Here is an 18832-nt window from a genome sequence, read left to right on the forward strand (position 1 = left end):
GGTTGCAATCTATCTTCATAGCTTTCTGCTTTTGTATAGGGAGCTTGGGCAGCATACTCAGAAATCATAGAATCAGAGGATGGTTTGAGCTGAATGGGACTCTTAAAGGGCATCTGGTGCCACTCCCTGCAGTGCACAGGGGCACCCGCAGCTGCAGCAGTGCTCAGAGCCCCGTCCAGCTTGATCTTGGCTGCCTCCATCACCTCTCTGGGCAACCTGTGCCAGCGGTTGTGGAGAGCAGGTTGTGCAGCATGTGCACACGTGGACTTCCTCACTCTGTCTCCTGGAGAGTTCTGTACCTTGTCATCGGCACTGACATGCAACAGAATGGAAACAAGGCTATTTAAAGGCTCCCATACAGTATGGTGCTTCAAGAAAACCACACTTAACTTAAGTGTAAATGTCAATGGGACTGTGTCTGTAATGCTGAGCTACTTTACTTAATTGAGGCTGAAGGCACTGAAAGGGAAACAAAACTCAGGGAGCCGTGCAAATGGAAGCAGCAAAGCACCAGCAGATTTACCGTGCCTGCTACAGTACGGATCATTGCAGGCAGCCTGGTGCAGGGATGTCACCCGTGTGTCATCCTTTAATCAGTCCTTAATTCAGGCTGCTGAAGCTGAGGCAGTGCTTGCGCTCAGCTTCAGCTGCTAGTGAGGCCCCAGTGCGTGCAGGGCCGTGCTGGGGCCATGGGGCAGAGGGCAACTCACCATTGCCAAAGGGCTCTGGGCAGCCTGTGGTCCCCATCCAAGCCCACATGGGCACTGCTGGGCGCAGAGTGCTGCTGCGCATCCCTAGGGTGAGAGAAGAGGATGGGCACAGGAAGGCACCGGGAGCCCCAGCTGGAACCGGCCGTCCTTCTCAGATGGGTTTGCAGCTCCCCTTGGTGGAGGCAGGCGGGGGGACAAGGGAGAGCTGAGCGACGGCGGGGTTCTGGGGAAAGGAGAGTCCTCACTGTCCTCAAACGCTCCCCCAGAAGTACTTTTGGCAGCTCACAAGCTTCCAGGTTTTAGGATTACCGGTATCAATCTCGAGTGTGGGACGTTGTTTACAGCTGCCTCGGTACAGCAGCTCTGCAGTAATCGCATTCTTTGATCCCAAGGGGGAAATCAAGGAGCTGGGCTCATGCTGAGCAGCATCCCCAGGAGCTGTCGGGGTGGAACCACTCCAGCATCAGTGCCGGAGGGACCGGCCCTCACCAAGCACCCATCAGCACCAAATAGATCCTTAAAGTCCTTTCTCTCCATCTTCCAAAATGTCCTTTGCCTTCAAACTGTGTTTATCATGCATGATTGATATTTGACATTACGATGTACGGAGAACATGCGCAGCATCGCTCTGCTGGGACGCAGCACCGCTCCGCAAACACATCCATCAGCACTGCGTGCCACCCAGCACGGGGACAGCAGAGGGGCTGTCCTGGGGGGAGAATAACGGCTCCAACCCCACGAGGAACCTTGCACACATCTGCAGGCTTCACGAGCACAGAGGTGCGGAGTTCAGCGCTGCTTTTAAGATGGAGCTGTGGCAGCAAGCCTTGCCGAGCACAGTGGGATCGCTGCGATCAGACAGGCTGAAGGATGCTGTCTGCAGTCCTCTGCCCCGTGGGCTGCGAGTGCCCTTGAAAGATGGCTGAGAAATCCTTGAAGAAAGCGAGGGAGCCAGGGCTCCGGTGGGGTTGGCTTTCATTGCTGTGACCGGGGGGAGGAAGGGAAGCTGCACGGCGAGCGGCAACGCTGCCGGCTCCAGCAACGCCGAAGTCTTTAGCAGATGGAGATAACAGGGGAAGTATTGATCCCAATTTCCCTTTGCTGTCATTTGAGAGGCGGCTGGTGGAGGATCGCATTATCTTCCTGATACGTGCCAGTGCGCGTGTACATCAAGGAGAGATGGCATGTGATTCATTAAGCAATTATACTTGTGCTGAACTACAAGTATAATGAACTCAGCTAAATAGTTGGAGGGCCTTATTCTCCTCCCAAAATAAGATCCTTCGCGTTCTGACAGAGTAAAAGGCTCCCATTAAGGCTCAGCTTCCCAGTGCTGCTTATGGATAATGCCCCAGGCATGAAGACAACACAGTTGCCCTGGCTGAAGATGCCCTGTGTGAGGGCAGGGCTGGATGCAGTCCCAGAGGGGTTGAGCTCAGCTCTGCAGAGACCTCAGGAGCCGGCCAGAATTAACAGGTCCACATTGATTTTTGTTTAACTTCTCATTTATTACAGTGCTCTGGATAGAGATTAACTTTCGCCGCTTAGTATTTATTATTGTTTCAGCTGCTTTCAAATGGAAACTGAAAGCACTTTGACGAATGAATCAAGAGCTTTGCCCAGGTTCGCTGTACCTGCTGTGAAAGTGCAATGGATGCTCATCCTCAGTTAGCAATGAGGGAACACAGAGTGTGGATGCTCGTGAGCTTGGCTGGGGCACAGAAATCCCTGCAGAGCCCTTGCAGCTGCCCCAGGGGTCTGACTCGATGCTGCCCTCCCTGCACAACAGCCCAGAAGCAGCTCCCACTGCTGCAGCACCTTCGCCTGCATTCCCAAAGCCATCGCTGAGAGGAGGGGATGCAATCCAAGAAGCAGTTGGCAATCCCAAAGGCTCTCCTTGAACAGCGCACAAAGCAAGTGGTAGTCAGACAGAGCTGGTACTCCTTGCTGCCAGTTCGTGCTCCCAAAGCAAACCATTAATATGCATTTCTCTGACGAGCTGTAAGTCACTTGTGGTGAAGGGCTGCATCTAATTGATTTGAGATGCATCAGCCGAGCCTCACGACCAGTTCTGCTAGGCCTGTGTGTAATAAGTGCAACACACTGGAAAGAGGGGAATTACTCTTGACACTGGGATTATATCTCTGCCAAAGGCATCAATATTCTATTAAAGATATGTGATAACATAACACTAATTACCAATTGAGGGGCCATTAAAGGCAGTCTACAAACAGTGGTTCGATCTCACCTTTCAGATTAAAAACACCACAATGATTTCCTGTTCCTTGTACTTTATTTCTGTTTTTTTCTGCAAATGCATAATTCAGGAATGCAAATTACCAGCAGATACCTCGAAGAGTTCTGTCTTCACCTGCCATCCAGGGGCAATGGCTTCTCAAGCCTGGACTGAGCCAGGAAGGAGATATGTCATGTCTACAAGCCAAAAACAGGATAGAGAAAAGTTTTCTTCCAGTTGGGTTTGGCTGCCTGCCTGGGGGCAATGTAACGAATGGCCATGACTTAGCAGTAGAGGAAAGCACAAGTCGTGCAGGATGAACTGGCACCAGGCAGGCTTTGCAAAGCCTTCAAGCAGACCATGCAGGGGTCCAGCACAGCACCCACAGATGCCAGGTCCCAACAAATTCAGCTCTTCAAAGGCCTCGGGTCTTACAGATGTTCTTCTGGTTGTAAAGGTTTTTTTCCCCCTAAGCCTAGCACAGTGATCACAAAGTTAAGGAAACCAAAGTCCAAAAAAGCCTCATCTTGTGGGGGCAAAACTGATTCTCTCATCAAGTGATTTAGTGCTTGGCAGCACTGTCTGTGGCAGAGGGGTGGAATTGGAGGTCCTTCCCAACCCAAGCCATTCTGTGGTTCTGTGCCTCTAAGCCTTGGTGCCCTACACAGCAAGACACTGTGCAAGATAAGAGCCTAAAAGACACAACTGGACTCCTCAGATGTCTCTGTGAGCACCAGTGTGTGTCAGTGGGCAAAGCCCAGCCTGGAATTTAGTTATTGGCAAGAATAATATGAAAATTATTGTTAAAGAGGGAATAACTTCCCTGTAGAGAAACAGAAGAATTAGAAACTGTCTCTTACTCCCAGCTGGTGTTAACAGCATAATTTAGCTCCGAGCAATCCTTCTGGAGGCCAACATTGAAGAGCATAACATTGAGGAGCACACATTAAATAAATGTCCAATAAAGGACTAAGTGCATCCCTGCGGGAGGCTGAGGAAGGTCGTGCAGGAGCCAGCAATGAGGAGCTGCACTTCTTCCTGCAGCCTCACTGCTCTCCTGCATGCAGCAGCCACTGCAAGCCATGCATTATTTTAATGAGACGCAATAATATTCTATCAGTTCTACAAGCTATAGATTGAAGCCGCAGAGAGAAATAGTCTGAACCTCCGTATGATCAATCTTGTCAAAACACGTTCATTTAATCCCTTACAAATGAAAGGAAGATGTGTTTAAAATGTCATCCTTGGGGTCTAGCAGCCAGGTCCCTATAAATCAGCCAACCTGGGTAAACTGTGTTATTTAGGAGCTATTTGACAGCACGCAGGCTGAAAACATTCTTTAAGCCACGCACACGAGGTTTACATTATCCCAGGCGTTAAAGCGATGAGGATTTCTTTGTTTTACCTTCCTGTGAGTGAGTGCCCCCTGCGCAGTGGTTGCACTCTGAGGTGCGCCTGGAGAAGATGGATGGGTGGAGGTTAAGCAGGGACAGACACAACTCACGGCAAAGCAAACGCACCGCCAAACCCGGGGACTAATAAGCTGACGGAGCTGACAAGGAGGGACAACTGCGTGCGAAATATCAGGCAATAACTTACTCTGCTGGGGGAATTCAGCCCTTATTCTGACACGGATGCTTCTGCAACCATGCAGCTGAGCATGCAGCCCCCAAACCTGCAGCAGCCCCGGCTGCCTGCACAGGACCAACATCTGGGGACACGCAGGTGCCCGTATTTACCACGGGTTCGTTTCTCTCCATCAGCATCTAATTTAAAATGCTCAGGAATAATCTGCCAAATTCTCTGTGACATCTTCAGAAAGGACCAACTTTGTACCCAGCAGTGGAGGAGGTGGGAAATGGAGCTGTTTGCTTTGCTTGGGCATCAGGCATCGATTATTTGGTTTTGTTTCATTCTTTCTGTATCACTGAGTGAGATACTTCACCTCTGAATCATGCTCAGCTTAACCATCATGTCGGCTTAACCATCTTCATCCTTGCCAGAGGTAGGTCAGAAGGCAGCACCTGGCACCCAAGGACACTTCGGGAGCATCCTGCAGCCATTCCCCAGCTCCAAACTTTGTAGGACTTCCTTCTGGGGAACAACACTGCATTTTTGGATGAACACCCACATGCCCATTTAACAGAAAGGATGTTTGACAGATATGACAATGGACAGGGATTGGTTGGGTTCTTTATTGGTTCTGAAGGTGCTTATATTTAAAACAATTTGTTAGGCTCTCTGTGATTTACTGCCGAGCTGGAAAATGGGGCTGAGTATTGATTCTTTGCCTTTTCTATTGCAAATGGGTGTAATGTTTTATAGTATGTCAGAATAATAGCAGTGGGCACTTTATCAATGTCAAATGTTAAAAATGATCAGCTATTGTGATGTAGGAGATTAAATATGAAAGCTTGATGGGTATATAAAAGCAAAATGGCAATAATAAAGGGATTTTTATGTTCAACTCGTTGCTCTCCTGAATCTACCTGGGGAGCTATTAGAGCCAATTGTGCTGATCAGTGACATATCACGATGGGTTAAAGGACTGGAAAGCGCTGGGTTTCATTCCCTGGGGGGCGCTGATTTGTTGTGCAGCTGATCTGGGGGCTGGAGGCCAGCATTGCCCTTCCCCACCAGGACACTGCTGGCTCCCAGCCCTTCTCGCCATGCAGCAGCACAGCTGGGCAGCCGGAGGGCACGCAGCCCCAACCACACACCAGGAACCCACACACTTCTGCTCATTCCCACACTTCTGTGATCCAGACAAGCCAGCTAATTGCAGTCAGTTAATGCACCCATCCGAAGGGCAAAGTTGCAATAAGGAGAGCAACACACCCCGCCACGACACGCATCATTTAGTCAGATTTTGCACAGCTCCCACTCAAAGTGGTGGTGAAAATGCAATCTACAGCCAATTGTCTCCTTTAATTGACAAACTGAATACCTTTCCATGTGGATATCACCAGGCTAGCTGGGCCTTACATATTTAATAACTGAAGCAGAAGAGTTTGTCAAGCATCGATTTGCTGCACCAAAAGGGCTGAGCTGCTGAAAGCAGCATCTCAGTGCTACGTAGAGCTGGGGAACAGCAGCAGCAGAAAGGCTCCCACTGCTGCTTCAAGAGCAGAGGAGAGCTTCCAGCAGCACAAGTCTGAGGTGGGAATGTGGAGAGGAGCCCAAACCCAGTGAGCTCTGCAGCATCACCTGCATGCTGGCAGCTCTCAACCCAGCTGAATAACGCCGTGCTGGAATTGCTCAAGGAAGGACTGCTTCCACCAGTCATTATTAAAAGTTGCACGATTACTTTGTTACAAAGGAAATGTGTTTTAAAAAGCAAAGAAATAATAACAATGATTAAAAAAAAAAACAAAAACAGTCAAATAATTCTGGAAGCCCAGATTCCAATTAATTTTTTTTTCAAGTTGTTGTAAGCAAGAGGAAAAAATGCACAGGCAGGACAAATGTTCTCCTAATTACCCAAACACTTTATTAACCAGCGCTAATTAAAGCATTTCTTGGAGTCTGACAAATGTCTGGAATTGCTCAATTTAGAAGTTAGTTTTGACTCCAGTAATGTATGCCGCATTAGAAAGTTATGGGGGGAAAAGTATCTTTCAACTCATGTTTTTTTATTAGAGCTGACAGCAATAATTAGTTATTTGCTACTAATGGGGCAGCCCCTGGAGGGGAATTTGTGAGATGGATGGACTGGGCTCGTTCCAGCAGTAATTGCTCTGAGCCTCGGTCAGAAGCAATGAACAGATTGTCCCAAGCACTGCCCCTCCACTTCACAGCCACCCTTTGGTTCCCTTACAAGGAAAAGCAAGCGGGATGACCTGCTCTATATCTTAGGAGAAATAATTCCTTAAACCAGCCGAGGAAGCACTGCAGCACTGATCACACCAGCAGGAACAGGCCCTGCTCCAGCAGACAGAAGTCACGCACCGGCACGCGGTTGCTAAAACCAAAGTTCAGCAGTAATGGGAGCAACGTGGCGTCTCAGCAAATGAAGCTGAAACTCTATAATTGCGGCCGCAGATTTCCTCGGAGCCATTGTTTTGCTGGAAGTCAGTATTTTGTGCAGCTCGGTCCTAGCAGGCAGTCATTGCCCAATTAGCGACAAGCTCCTCACTCCGAGTAGAAGTAATCCACATTACAAACGCCATTTGTTTTGTCCCAGAGAATAATTGATCATCTTTTTAAAGGGGCAGTGTAAAAACATTAGGCCTGAAATTAAAGCTTCACCCAGCAAAGGGAAACCTGGATTCAGCATTCAGCATTTATGATCGGTTTTTACACCATTGCATCTTGCAAATCCCCAACCGCTGGAGCCAATGGATTGCATGAGAACCTCAGCTCTTGTTAAAAGCAGATTTCTGGTTTTCTCAGATACAGAAAAAGCCCTGAATGTAGGAAACTAATGAGCTGCATGGATTCAGAAATCAGAATGCAAAGAAAGAGGATCCAGATTTTCTTTTCATCTCATTTTTTTGAGCTTGACACATAATTTTGGATGCTTGGGTTGTCAATACCTTTTGTTTCTCATCTTTCCTATAAACTGCAAATGATCCAATTATAGAGTAAAAGGAAGAGAAAGGGAGGAAAGCGGGAGAAATAGAATAATCTATGGGGGAAAGAAAGTAGCTGAGATGAAAAGCTAATGAAATGACAAATGTAACACCACTCAGACGAATTAAAGGGGATTTAGTGTCAGACAGAGCAGGGAAGGCAAATGAGTGAGATCAACCCAAGGACTCGGTTCTCATCCTGAGGCTCCAGGATCTCTACTTGATGACTCTTCTTCCCTCTCTCCAGCTCCCGAGTTCACGCTGGAATGAAAGAGTAATAGAGGAGAGCTATTCTGAGCCCTGGCTGAAACACATCACAGCCACTTTGTGTTACAAGGCTGCGTTTCTTTTGCGTTGAACAGATTTGCCATGTTGTAAAACAAACCTGAATTCAACCAGAGAGGATCTCTGGAGCTTAATGTTGAGAAGCTCTATTTTTCTTCTCTTTCTTTTTTGAAAGAGATGGAAAGGAAATGTGCCACGGGCTGAGAAAGGCACTTAAATCGCACTCGCATAGGAGGTTAACGGGGAAGCCTTGACAGGTATGCTAATGCTCTGCTATTTAGTCTGTAGGAACTGACATTAAAAGGCCTTGGTTAAAGGCATGGCTCAGTGTTTGAGCAATTTAATGAGGTGTTTCACATATCCCGACCTTGTAGGAACTATCACAGCTTTCCAAATGTTTCTGGTTGTGTTGGCCATTTGGCCTGACATCCGGATGTGCTGCTAACCCAGGAGCTGTGGGAGCCAAGCATCTGTGCCTGCACCTCCCCATGCATGGGCAGCGTGGGTACCACAGGCATTGTGAGCACTACAGGTATTGCGGGCACCCTCAGTAAACCTAACCTCAGCCTAACCTTAACCTAACCAAAACCAAAACACAACCCAATGAAATGCAACGCAACGCAACGCACTGCAATGGAACGCAACGCAGCCTTAACCTCAACCCAAAAGCAGAACAATGGAATGCAATGCATTCCAATGCTACTGGGTACCATGGGCACCATAAGCACCGAGAGCATTGCAGGTACCGTGGCTGCTGTGGGTATCATGGGCATTGAGGGCACTGGATGCTGTGGGCATGGTGGGTACTGCATCAGTGCAGCCTCACTAAGGCAAGCAACACCACAAAACCTCTCAGCATACGCCTGAACTGCCAGCAGACATCATTAACCAAAAACGCAGGAAAACGTGCGAGATGCGTCAAGCACGGAACGTCTCAATTTTGACCTTTAAATTTTTGAAGACTCTTTTACCACTCCTCCCTAAGAATGGAAAGCCGATTTGACTTCGGAAATGGAAAGTTTTGATCAAGAAGTCAAGATCTGATGGTGGGACTACGTAAAATCACGCACGATCCATGCATGGTGCATAGCAGCAGGCCTGGCTCCTGCAGCAGTAGCAACATGAAGGTTTGGTGGCCAGTGGCACCGCCGCGTCCATCCCTCCCCCACCTGCCTACAGGAGGGGCTCTGCTGACGTACAATCCCCAATTTCTCCTCTTGCCTTCTTTGCTCCCATTCCTTTAGAAACAAATTAACGCAGCACATTTAAACAACAGGCTCTTGGGACTCACACTGCTTTGGATAAATAGACATCCGAGTGACTTCGCATTTAATATTTTAACGTCCTGGGGAACAGCACAGCAGGCAGCACTTTGCCCAGCCCGAGCACAGTGCGTTATTTACAGGTCGTGGTGCGCTCAGGCAGGGGAGCCTCAGGGCCTGCATTTCTCTTTCTCTCCATAGGAGCTGCTGTGGATGCACTCCTGGGAGGCTGCAGCAGCCAGGGCTCAAACTCCTGATGCCACAGAGCACAAAGGCCATTTGTGGGCTATCTATGGGCTCAGAGATTCGAGGCCATTCATTCCAACACCGTTTGGCCTGTAGGCCAAGTGTTGAGAGCAGGCGTAGGGTCAGCCTGAGGAACCCACCTGCAAACCCCACTCCTTTCCTTCTGATCCCACTGGGCTCCATTGCTGCTCCAAGGATGTGGACTTCTCCCCGCACCCTGCCAACACTGGGAAGTTAAACCTGGGAGCAGAAAAGCCACGTCATTTTAAAGCTTTTAAAGGAATATTGAAAAGAGCAAAAAGGGGTTTTGAACTTTTTTTTCCCCTTAAACTCAGAAAAAGAAAAAAAAAAAAGCTTTTAAAATAAATAGCTGGCAATGTCTCTTGTTTGAGTAATTCTTTGCCAGCCATAAATGTGTCACTCTAAAGTGCTTTATTTAGAAATTAAAAAAAAAAAAAAAAATGTTTTTCTTTCTGGAGCACTCTGCATTACATGAAGTTAAAGGCTGGAAGCAGAATGCTCTGCTCCACATACCCCTCCCTGCTTCATACATTCGTATATTCCCCTATAATCTGATCTACGTTATAAAAATATTTTTAAAAAAATAGAGAGGAAAAAAATAGAGAGACATCTGGCTCTCCCACACATCTGACATTTCCCTTTATGCCTGGTTTAACTTTTTTATGACTGCCTGGGTTCGTTTCATCAGAGAATTTCTCCCTTCAAATGAGTACCCTGTTTTATGTAAGAAGTTTTCCTTTAGACAAACCTGGTAATTTTTCATATTAAAACATGAATGCTTTGTGTACTTCGGAAGTTTAAGGATCCTGCTGATGTGGACATAAATCCGAGTTTATTCACGCTGGAGTCCCTGTGTCTAACTGACCCTTTTATGAGGAAAAAAGGGAGAGATGTGGAGATGGGAGGGGGTAAGAGCTTTCTTTGGGTTCTGGGTCTGAACACTGAGACTTCTGCAATGAAAATAGGCTGAGGGAGTTGGGATTGTTCAGTTTGGAGAAGAAAAGGCTGTGGGGAGACCTCATTGCAGCCTGCCAGTATCTGAAGGGAGCTTACAAGCAGGAGGGGGAGTGACTGTGTACAGAGCCTGATGGGGACAGGACAAGGGAGAATGGCTTTAAGCAACAAGAGGGGAGATGTTAGATGTGAGGGCAGGGAGGATCTGGCACTGCTGCCCAGAGAGCTGTGGTGCCCCATCCCTGCAGGCACTCGAGGCCAGGTGAGCTCCCCTCCAACCTGAGCCATTCTATGACTTTGGTCCCTTAGGAACAAAGAGCCCTGGTGTCACCCAGTGCTGCAGCACAGGGTTACCCCTTTAGGCACCATTTAACTGGGAGCAAAGGAGTCTCAATACCCCACAGCCCACCCCCAGCACCCACTTCATCATCCCGTGCATCACTGACAGCAGCACAGGATCACATCATGCATGAAAGCAGGACACATCCTATTGTTCAGTAACAAGGAGGGGGAAAAAAAAAAAAAAGAAAAAAAAAGATCAAAAAAAAGCCGAAGACTTAAAAGACCAAAATCATTTCTCAAATAGAATAGGGGAAAAAAAAAAAAAAAAATAGAAACCCTAACATGCCTTATCACAGCGGAGAACAAGCGCTGTGCAAATGTGTGGGCCTGTGAGTGGCGTGCAGGTTGTTTTGAATAGACGTGTGACATTGTCAGGGAACCTTCCATTGTGCCTCTGAAAGGCACTCGCAACATTGCATGAAAATCAGTCATTTGTGTCACCCTGAGACTGGGAAAAGATGCCGGGGAAGGGTTGTTTTTTTTTTTTTTTCCTTTCAATATATTATTATTTTTTTTTTTTTTTAAGGCAGTGTCCCCAGAATAAGACCTTCAAAGCCAGATAAATCCTGTTGCTGAAAGGCATTGAGAAAAGGCAAGAAAGCAAGACTTTGGGGATGTGCAACAGCCTCGGCTCTTCAGATACACTGATACAGCCCTCCTCGCCCACCCTCACCACACACAGAACACAACACAGCTGTGGGTACCCCCAGCCCCACCATGAGCACACAGGGACCCCACTCCTTTGCATGTCCCTTTCTCAGACTGTCACACAGCAGCGCTTTCCAGCCCTGCCCCACAGTGATACAGAAGAGAAAACCTCTGTCCCCACAGCTAAATCTGCACGTTGTTCATGGGAGCAGCAGCTGGGGAATTTTATTTGTTTCTTTTTGACAAATGCACTTTCATTTTCAGCCTGAATTTTGTTTCTGGGAACAAAAGAAATGTTCTGCCAGCTCTAATTAGCTGCCCCAGCCACTCACAGCAAGGGACTCCTCTGATTGAGCCTTCTCTTAAATCCTTCTCACTTTCTCCAGGTGGGCACCCTGATTCCATGTCCTTGGGGAGGACACATAGGGTGTGGGGACAGCTCTACTCCTGCACACAGCAGGCTGGGGGGCACTGAGTGTGTCCCCACGTCCCACTCTGTGCCCCCCCACATCCCACCCAGCAGCTCTAGAGTGAGCCTGTGGGCACCCCAGCACCAATGGAACACCACCATGTCCCCAGGTGCCACCATGGTGCCCTGTGTCCCTGCGGGCTGGGCTCAGGTTGGGGCAGAAGGAGGTTTGGGTGCTCAGCCTGCTCAGCCCCAGTTTTCAGCCTGCATCCATACACCTAATTAAATTTTCAGAGCACTAACAGCTCAACACAAATAGCTGCAAAAGCCAGAGGGAAGGCAGGAGAAGGGCAGAGAGGGAAGGAGGAGGAGGGAGAAACAAAAAAAATAAATTAATTAATTAAACAAATAAACAGGGAGAGAAATAACAGAGGGAAAATAAAATAAAACAACCTGCAGCCCTGGCCACCCGAGCACTCATTAACAGCAGGAGAGAAAGGAAGGGAAGTGTCTCATTGTCTGGGGCTGTCATCCTTCATCCTGACGAGCACTTAGGGAGTCACGACCCCTTTCAGCATCTCCACACAGGCCATCAGCCCCGCACATCGGTCACCACCACGTCCCCGCATCGTTACAGGGATACAGGGATGGGTACTGCACCGCTGAGCAGGGACACAGCAAAGCCCCACACCACCAGGTTGGCACCGGCGCACTGCAAACCCTTTTTCCCCCCCCAATGCCTGCAGCTCGGTGTGCTCTGGGAGGCCTTGCTGTCAACAGGCACAAAGCAATTATTAGAACTTGAGTTGAGGCAAAATAATAATAACAAAAAATATTTAAAAAAAACAAAAACAAAAAAAAAGCATCGTCTGCTTGGATTGGATCCAGGAGAACTGACATTAGCAGAGAGGCCGACAGATGGGGAGACGGACAGGGCAGAGGCAAAGAACGAGCAGCAGAGCTGGAGAATCTGCAAAGTTGTGGTTTCAGTGCACTGCAGACAGAAGATTTCAGCTGAGGCTGCTCCCCGGCATCACAGCTTGTTACCTTTCTGCCTGAGCTCCCTTTGTGCTTTATTATAATTTTAAAGCACGGTTAGCACTGGTGAGAGATCCTGAATTGACAGCCCCGGAGTGATGCCTCCAGCGCGCTGCCCTCCCACTCGGGTTGCTGTTGTTATTTGTGTACTCGCCGCTCTGACAACGGGCTGATCACTGCGCGGATAATAGAAGCAACCCCTGGCTCGGCAGGTTCAGCTCCAAGGGAGAGAAGGACATCAGAATTCACCATCAGCTCCAGCCGCCAGGAAATAAAGGAGCAGGGCGCATTGATGGCGACGCATTTTGGGGACACAAAGCGAACGTTGGGAGGATTTGCTTTTTAATCGTGTCAGCAGCACTAAAGCGGTTGGCCAAGGTGGGGATGCTCCCCGTGCTGAAGTGTCTGCATCACACTGCACAGCAGTGCTGGAGTCCACCTCCTTCCTCCTTGATAGACTCCTCTGCTCAACCTGTTGTGATTTAAATTAAAGACAGCTGGCCTCATGCTGAAACCGGTGTCACAAAGCTTTTAGCAGCAGCTTGCCTATCAGTTTACATTCCCTCCTCCAGTTATCCCAGGATGCTATAGCTCTCTTAGGTGGGGTTTATCATGACACAGAACAAGCACTGTCAGCGCTCGCTCTCAATGAAGCGACAGCTCCAAACACACCGAACGCCTCTGGATTTTCTCTGCAAACATTGCTTGTTGCTGGGAACTCTTGTTCTGCCGGACTGTTTGCCCCTCGTCAACACAGAGGAAATTTGGCTGGGTGCTTCAGAACCTCTAGAGCAAACACTCTGCAGTTAGTTAAGCAAAAAAGCAAACATCTGTTAGTGAAATGTAGAGGAAATGGGGATGCTGCTTTCTCCCTTGCCTTACACGGATCGGAACAGCAGGGGGCTGGCCAGGGCAGAGCCCCCAGGGCCACGCTGAGGCACAAAGGGGACACTGATATCAGCCCCGCACAGAGCCCCAGTTCCTGCTCAGAGCCCTCCCTTGCTGGAGCAGCTTCTGCCTGCCTTGCTGTGCCCCCAGCTCCTTCCATTTTCTCCTCTGCGGTGCCTAATAGCTGTTCTCATCTCCAGAGCCTCTGTAAGCTTTCTCTCCTCCTCCCTCTCCACAGCCTCCAAGCTGTGATGCTGCGCTCACCATCAGCTTCCATTGTTCTACCTGAAAACTCACCTCCTGCCTCCACTCCCATGCCTGGAAGAGAGGAGCCCCCCTTAACCGCTCCATGGCACAACCCAGAGGATCCATCCCACCTCCAGGCACCACTGCTCCCATCCAAGGCTCAGGGTGCTGCTGTGAGCTCACCCCAGGATCTTCCCCCTTGCTCTGGGGGAGCTGCTGCTGCTGGTTGGGCTCCCAATACTTAATTACTGGACACTGTGGAAATTGATTCCATGTTCCATTTTTTCCGGTTCCATGAAGGGACACGCCAGCTCTACCATAAGTCCAATTTATTCTTTGCAGTGCATTCATTAAATCCCAGTATCTCACTGCATTATTTAATGGAATTGATGATGTAATTAAGCTACAAGCAGACATTAACAACCAGAAGCATCGGGGAGGTTTAGGACCCTTTACTGCCCTGTTCACAGTGTTATAGAGCTCCTAATTTCAGACCAATTACAGCAGCAGGTTGGGGAGAGCCACACACTGCCCACATACTGAACACCAACACGAGCTCCATACAGGTTGTGCTGTGAGGCTGTCCCACCACGCACCCAGGAGCACTTACAGGACAGCACTGATGCTTTCTTTCCTTTGCCCAACTCCACATACAATTTCCATGAGATACACTTCTGCTTGCTGAACACAAAACCCCCCGAGCTGGGTTCACACCAAGATCCAAGTGCTGCACACCCTGCACATCACCAGTAAGACGCAGAGCCCTCCATTTCAGGGTTCAGTGCATGGGAATAACTCATTCTTCTCCTTGTTAAGGGAGAAGGAGGAGAATTTGGGGCCTGTTTGTAAATTACTCCATGATTCACGGAGGTAAGGCACAGAATTTTTATCCTCAAAAGTGCATCAAAGCCAAAGCCACAAGCACCTCCAAAGCACACATGACCTGATTTCACCCACAGAGGAAAGTTATTCCAGCACAGCGTGGAGGCTTCAGACAGCAGATCTCCCTGCCCAGGCACTCCTTCCTCTGCAGAAATCCTCTTTTCCTCCAATTGCAATCAGGTCTGCTTTGGACCCTCTGTTTCTAAGCAGGAAGAAGGATGTATGAAACAACCCCCATACCTTGGGGCTGAAAAAATACCAACACAGAGCCCCTGCACCACTGCTTTTCCAGCAGATACGGTGCAGAACCCAGGCAGGTGAACACTTGCTGCTGATACTTGCTCGCCATTGGAAGATATTGCAAGAAGAAATCCTCATCTCTGGTTCCAGATAGAGAGGAGCTGGTGCTGAGCAACATCTGGGTGCTGTAGGAAAGCTGCAGCTCTTCCCTCCTGCTCCTGCCTTGTTCCTGGAGCAGCAGCTTGCTCTTGGTGCCATAAGCATAGAGCTGGTGCTAAACCTCCCCAGGGCTTTGTGGGACGGAGGTGAAGCTTTAATAATCACTGCGATTGCGTTAGGAGATTGCTTCCTGGTGCCTTATCTGCCCAGAGATATCAGCAGCCGGGATCTTATCACGCTGTAATTACCAGGTCTAGATTTGCACTAATTGGCTCTCTGGAGTAAAGTTACCTCCAATCTGTGTATTATGGGTGCTCAGCAGGAAGCGATTTACAGCTGAACAGGTTCTGTGTGATGATCTCACAAGGATTAGCTGTGGCCACAGCCTGGAGAGCAAGGAGTGGGCATAGAGGACGTGCCTCTGCCCTGGGTCCTTCTCCTGGTGCACAAAATGGGGGATTTGAGATGGGCAATACGCAGCACCCAGTGCTCTCCTTTGGGGTGCACAGTGCCATGCTCAACCAGAGACCAGTGCCAGCAGACTGGGCTTGTGCTGTGCCTCACTCTGTCCACTTCAAAAAGTCTGCTCTGCCTTTCCAGCAGGCAAAAAGGTCCCAACAACTAGAAAAGGTCTCTGGGAAAATGCAAAATTGGCTCTGAGCACCTGCAGGGTGCAGTAGCAGAGGAGCAACGTTCCTGAACCAAAGCACCCACCTGGATGCTGCCCTCTCCCTGTCATTAATGCCAGTTTGTCCCTGACTTCAAGTGATATTTAGAGCCTGGAACCCTCATTACCTCAGCAGCATGATTAAAAAAACCCCAAAAACAAAAAACAAATAACATCAAAACCAGGTATGTACTTGAGATGCTGCTCCACCCCTCAGGGACTGCAGCACACTGCCCTGATCGGAGGCAGATAAGGAGAGCGGTGGGTTGGGATGCCCTCCGCTCAGTCTGTTTGTTCACTCTCTGCCTTTTGGTGATGTTTGGTTTGCATCATGTGATAATGTGATCTTTGTTTAAGAGGGAAACGGATCCAAATAAGGGGTGGAGGATGGGTGCTCTGCAGTAAGGGCTGCCCGTGGGACTGGGATGCTGATGCGGTCACAAGTCGGAGGGGGTCTTGAGGAGCACTGGTCCACACCACAGCCTTCAAGAAAAGGCACATTAGTGCCCTTGGACACTCTCAGCAGTGTCAGTGGCTCTCTGCCCATCCCCAGCCGCCAGCTCCAGTGCCACACCTACAGCTGCATTGCTCTTCTAGCATCTGGCATGGAAACCTCCATCAAGTCCAACTGCTTTCCTCTCATCTGTCCCCTGAGTCCTCAGAGAGTGACCGAATGCCATCTTTTCATGAACTTTTCTTTTTTTCCCCTAAAATACTCCACATTTGGGAGGCAGGTAGCACATGGGCTTTGTGAGGCTCCAGCACACCTGGTCCTTCCCTCGCAGGTCGGGGCTCAGCATGCTCTGCCAGAGATGCAGCTGTGTCCTCTTAGCATGGACAAGGTCATCTTCTCAATGCTGCCTGCTAAAATAGCATAATAAAATTACCTCACATGAGCAAGACGTTCCTGCTAATCACAGCTTTGCCAGTTTAAGTGCTGCTACATGAAACGTTTTGTTGGCCCAGTTTCACCGCTCCGCTTCTCACCTCTGCTAATGCAGCAATGTCAGCAGAGGACTGCAGTGTAGATACAGTTCCTACGAACTGACGCTCAGCAGCTGCGTTTCAGGCTGCTCTCTTGTCCATAGAAATAATGAAATCCAGCAAGAGCTTAATGGCCATCTGAGATGCCTCTCGTTGGGCCATGCCATGCCTTGGTGCTGGTTGCCATCACCTGTGACATCCTGGCACCACGGAAAGGATCAGCCCCAGCCTTGGGGAGCTGAACACTGTAGCCCGTGTACTCCTGCTGCCTTGGGGTCATGGAAGGCAATGGGGCAGTGAGGCTTTGTGTCATACACAAAGGGCTTGGGACACAACCAGTTTGGGCCGTGCAGCTCCACCAGTTAGGCCTGGGAGATAACTGTTCTATTTCTCTTCTACGTCCTGTAACGAAACAGTAGAGAATAAGAAAATCAGGCAGACAAAAACTTCAGTTGTTAGGGCTGGATTTTTTTTTTTTTTTTAAGTTTTATTTTTTAATTTCTTTCCTGAAATCCAAACACCTCCAAAAAAAATCACAGAATCTGGGCTACCGGGGGGCAGTGGTTGCACAGTGGGCCCTCCCCTGGGGCAGGATTTTTAATAACTTCCTAGCAATAGGAGGCTGCTATCAAATCTCAGCTGGAAGACTTTTTTTTCACCCAGCTGGATCTTGAAGGCTTGTTACATCATCAAGATAATTTTTGAAAGGGAGTTGTTTGTGTCTTGTTTGATTCTCTTCCTGACAAATCTTCCAGGTAAATCTCTGCACTTCACAGTGCTTTTTTTGTTTTTCAAGCGAGAATGAAGTCTCTGATGTGACAATCATTTCCTGTTGGACAAAATCTCAGGCTAACACGCTTTTACCACGTTAATATTGCATTAACACCGAATATGGTGGCTCCTCTGCTGGTCTCTGCAGATGAGCAGCAGAAAGGTTCCCTGCTTGGCAGTGCCTGGATGGATTTTTAATTGCTGTCCTTGAAGAGCTGGAGCTGGGTCACAGCAAACCACAGCACTGAGGTTCCACAATTCTGGAACAGCTTTGCATGGCCTCAAGCTGCCCACCTGCTATCTCTTGCTCCATAGCTTATACCCAAATTGACATATTTGCAGTTGAGGAGGAGTTTTTCTTCCAGATCACATTAACAGTAATCGCATAGTCTTTCTTTTTTTCTTTTTATCCAAAGAAATTCCTTGCCATCACAAGGGCCTGAGGTCAGCGCTTCCCATTCTTCCACTCTCAGTGTCACACATCTGCTATGTTTCCCTCTTTCTATAGATCTGCAGTTTGTAAAAGGCACCAGGAGATGCTTAGCAGCCCCTGGTAAATGAAGGTTTTCTATAAACTCTTCTGAACTGCTGCAGGAATGCCTGAGATAATGGAGGCCTTTCTCTCAACAGTACACTGCTTCCTAAATGGACAAGCAGCAGTCTTCCCCTCACATGCAGCACGTTTAGTAACTTAGGCTGAGGACTTGGGGATTTGATATTTTTTTTTTCCTTTCAAATCCAATTTTGAAAGCTATCGTTTCATTTGGAGAAAACTATCACACAAATGAGTCCTCAGGTTTTGGGAATGTCCACGTTTGCTTCCACGTCTAGAGCAATGGCCAACACTGCTGGCCAACCATTGGTCCATTGAACCTCGCACACAACAAACTGGACATCCATTCTATTACTTTCAATCCTTACCAAGTTTTCACTGGAAAATGACCCTCTAATCCTGAGTTGTCTTGGTGTTGCCCAAGCATGCTCGCACACCAGTTTTAAATGGGTTGTTTATTAATTCCATCAGGTGTTCGCTTGGTCTTGCAGCATGGGGAAGGATAAATATTGCTCATGCTACAGGAAACAAAGAGGCTTTGGCTGAGAAAACATGCCTGCAGGGAAAATTGGTCTGGGACTGCTGTTACAGATGATTCAGGTATGGAGGGAACAACTCCTTTGAAATCCTCTCCCTACACGCTCCGTCCTGTCCCCATGACTCATCCTTGGCTTAAAGGGATTACTTAAGAGCGACAGGGGAATTTGATCTCCATTAAAA

At 48.5% G+C, this 18832-nt stretch overlaps 1 long non-coding RNA gene across 5 annotated transcripts in view; it reads right to left on the minus strand.

Annotated features, from left to right (window-relative positions):
- Window positions 1-11129: 11129 nt before the first annotated feature.
- The window catches only part of LOC109371022 (uncharacterized), a 47632-nt gene continuing 39929 nt past the window's right edge, over window positions 11130-18832 (minus strand). For 4 of the 5 annotated variants that reach the window (XR_014879667.1, XR_014879670.1, XR_014879668.1 and 1 more), the window contains one exon: window positions 11130-17190. This is a non-coding gene — a long non-coding RNA (uncharacterized LOC109371022). The remainder of the gene's footprint in view (window positions 17191-18832) is intronic. The other variant, XR_014879669.1, reaches the window with a different exon arrangement.

This window comes from Meleagris gallopavo, chromosome 26 (genome assembly GCF_905368555.1).
Source record: "Meleagris gallopavo chromosome 26, MGAL_WU_HG_1.1, whole genome shotgun sequence".
Taxonomy (NCBI): domain Eukaryota; kingdom Metazoa; phylum Chordata; class Aves; order Galliformes; family Phasianidae; genus Meleagris; species Meleagris gallopavo.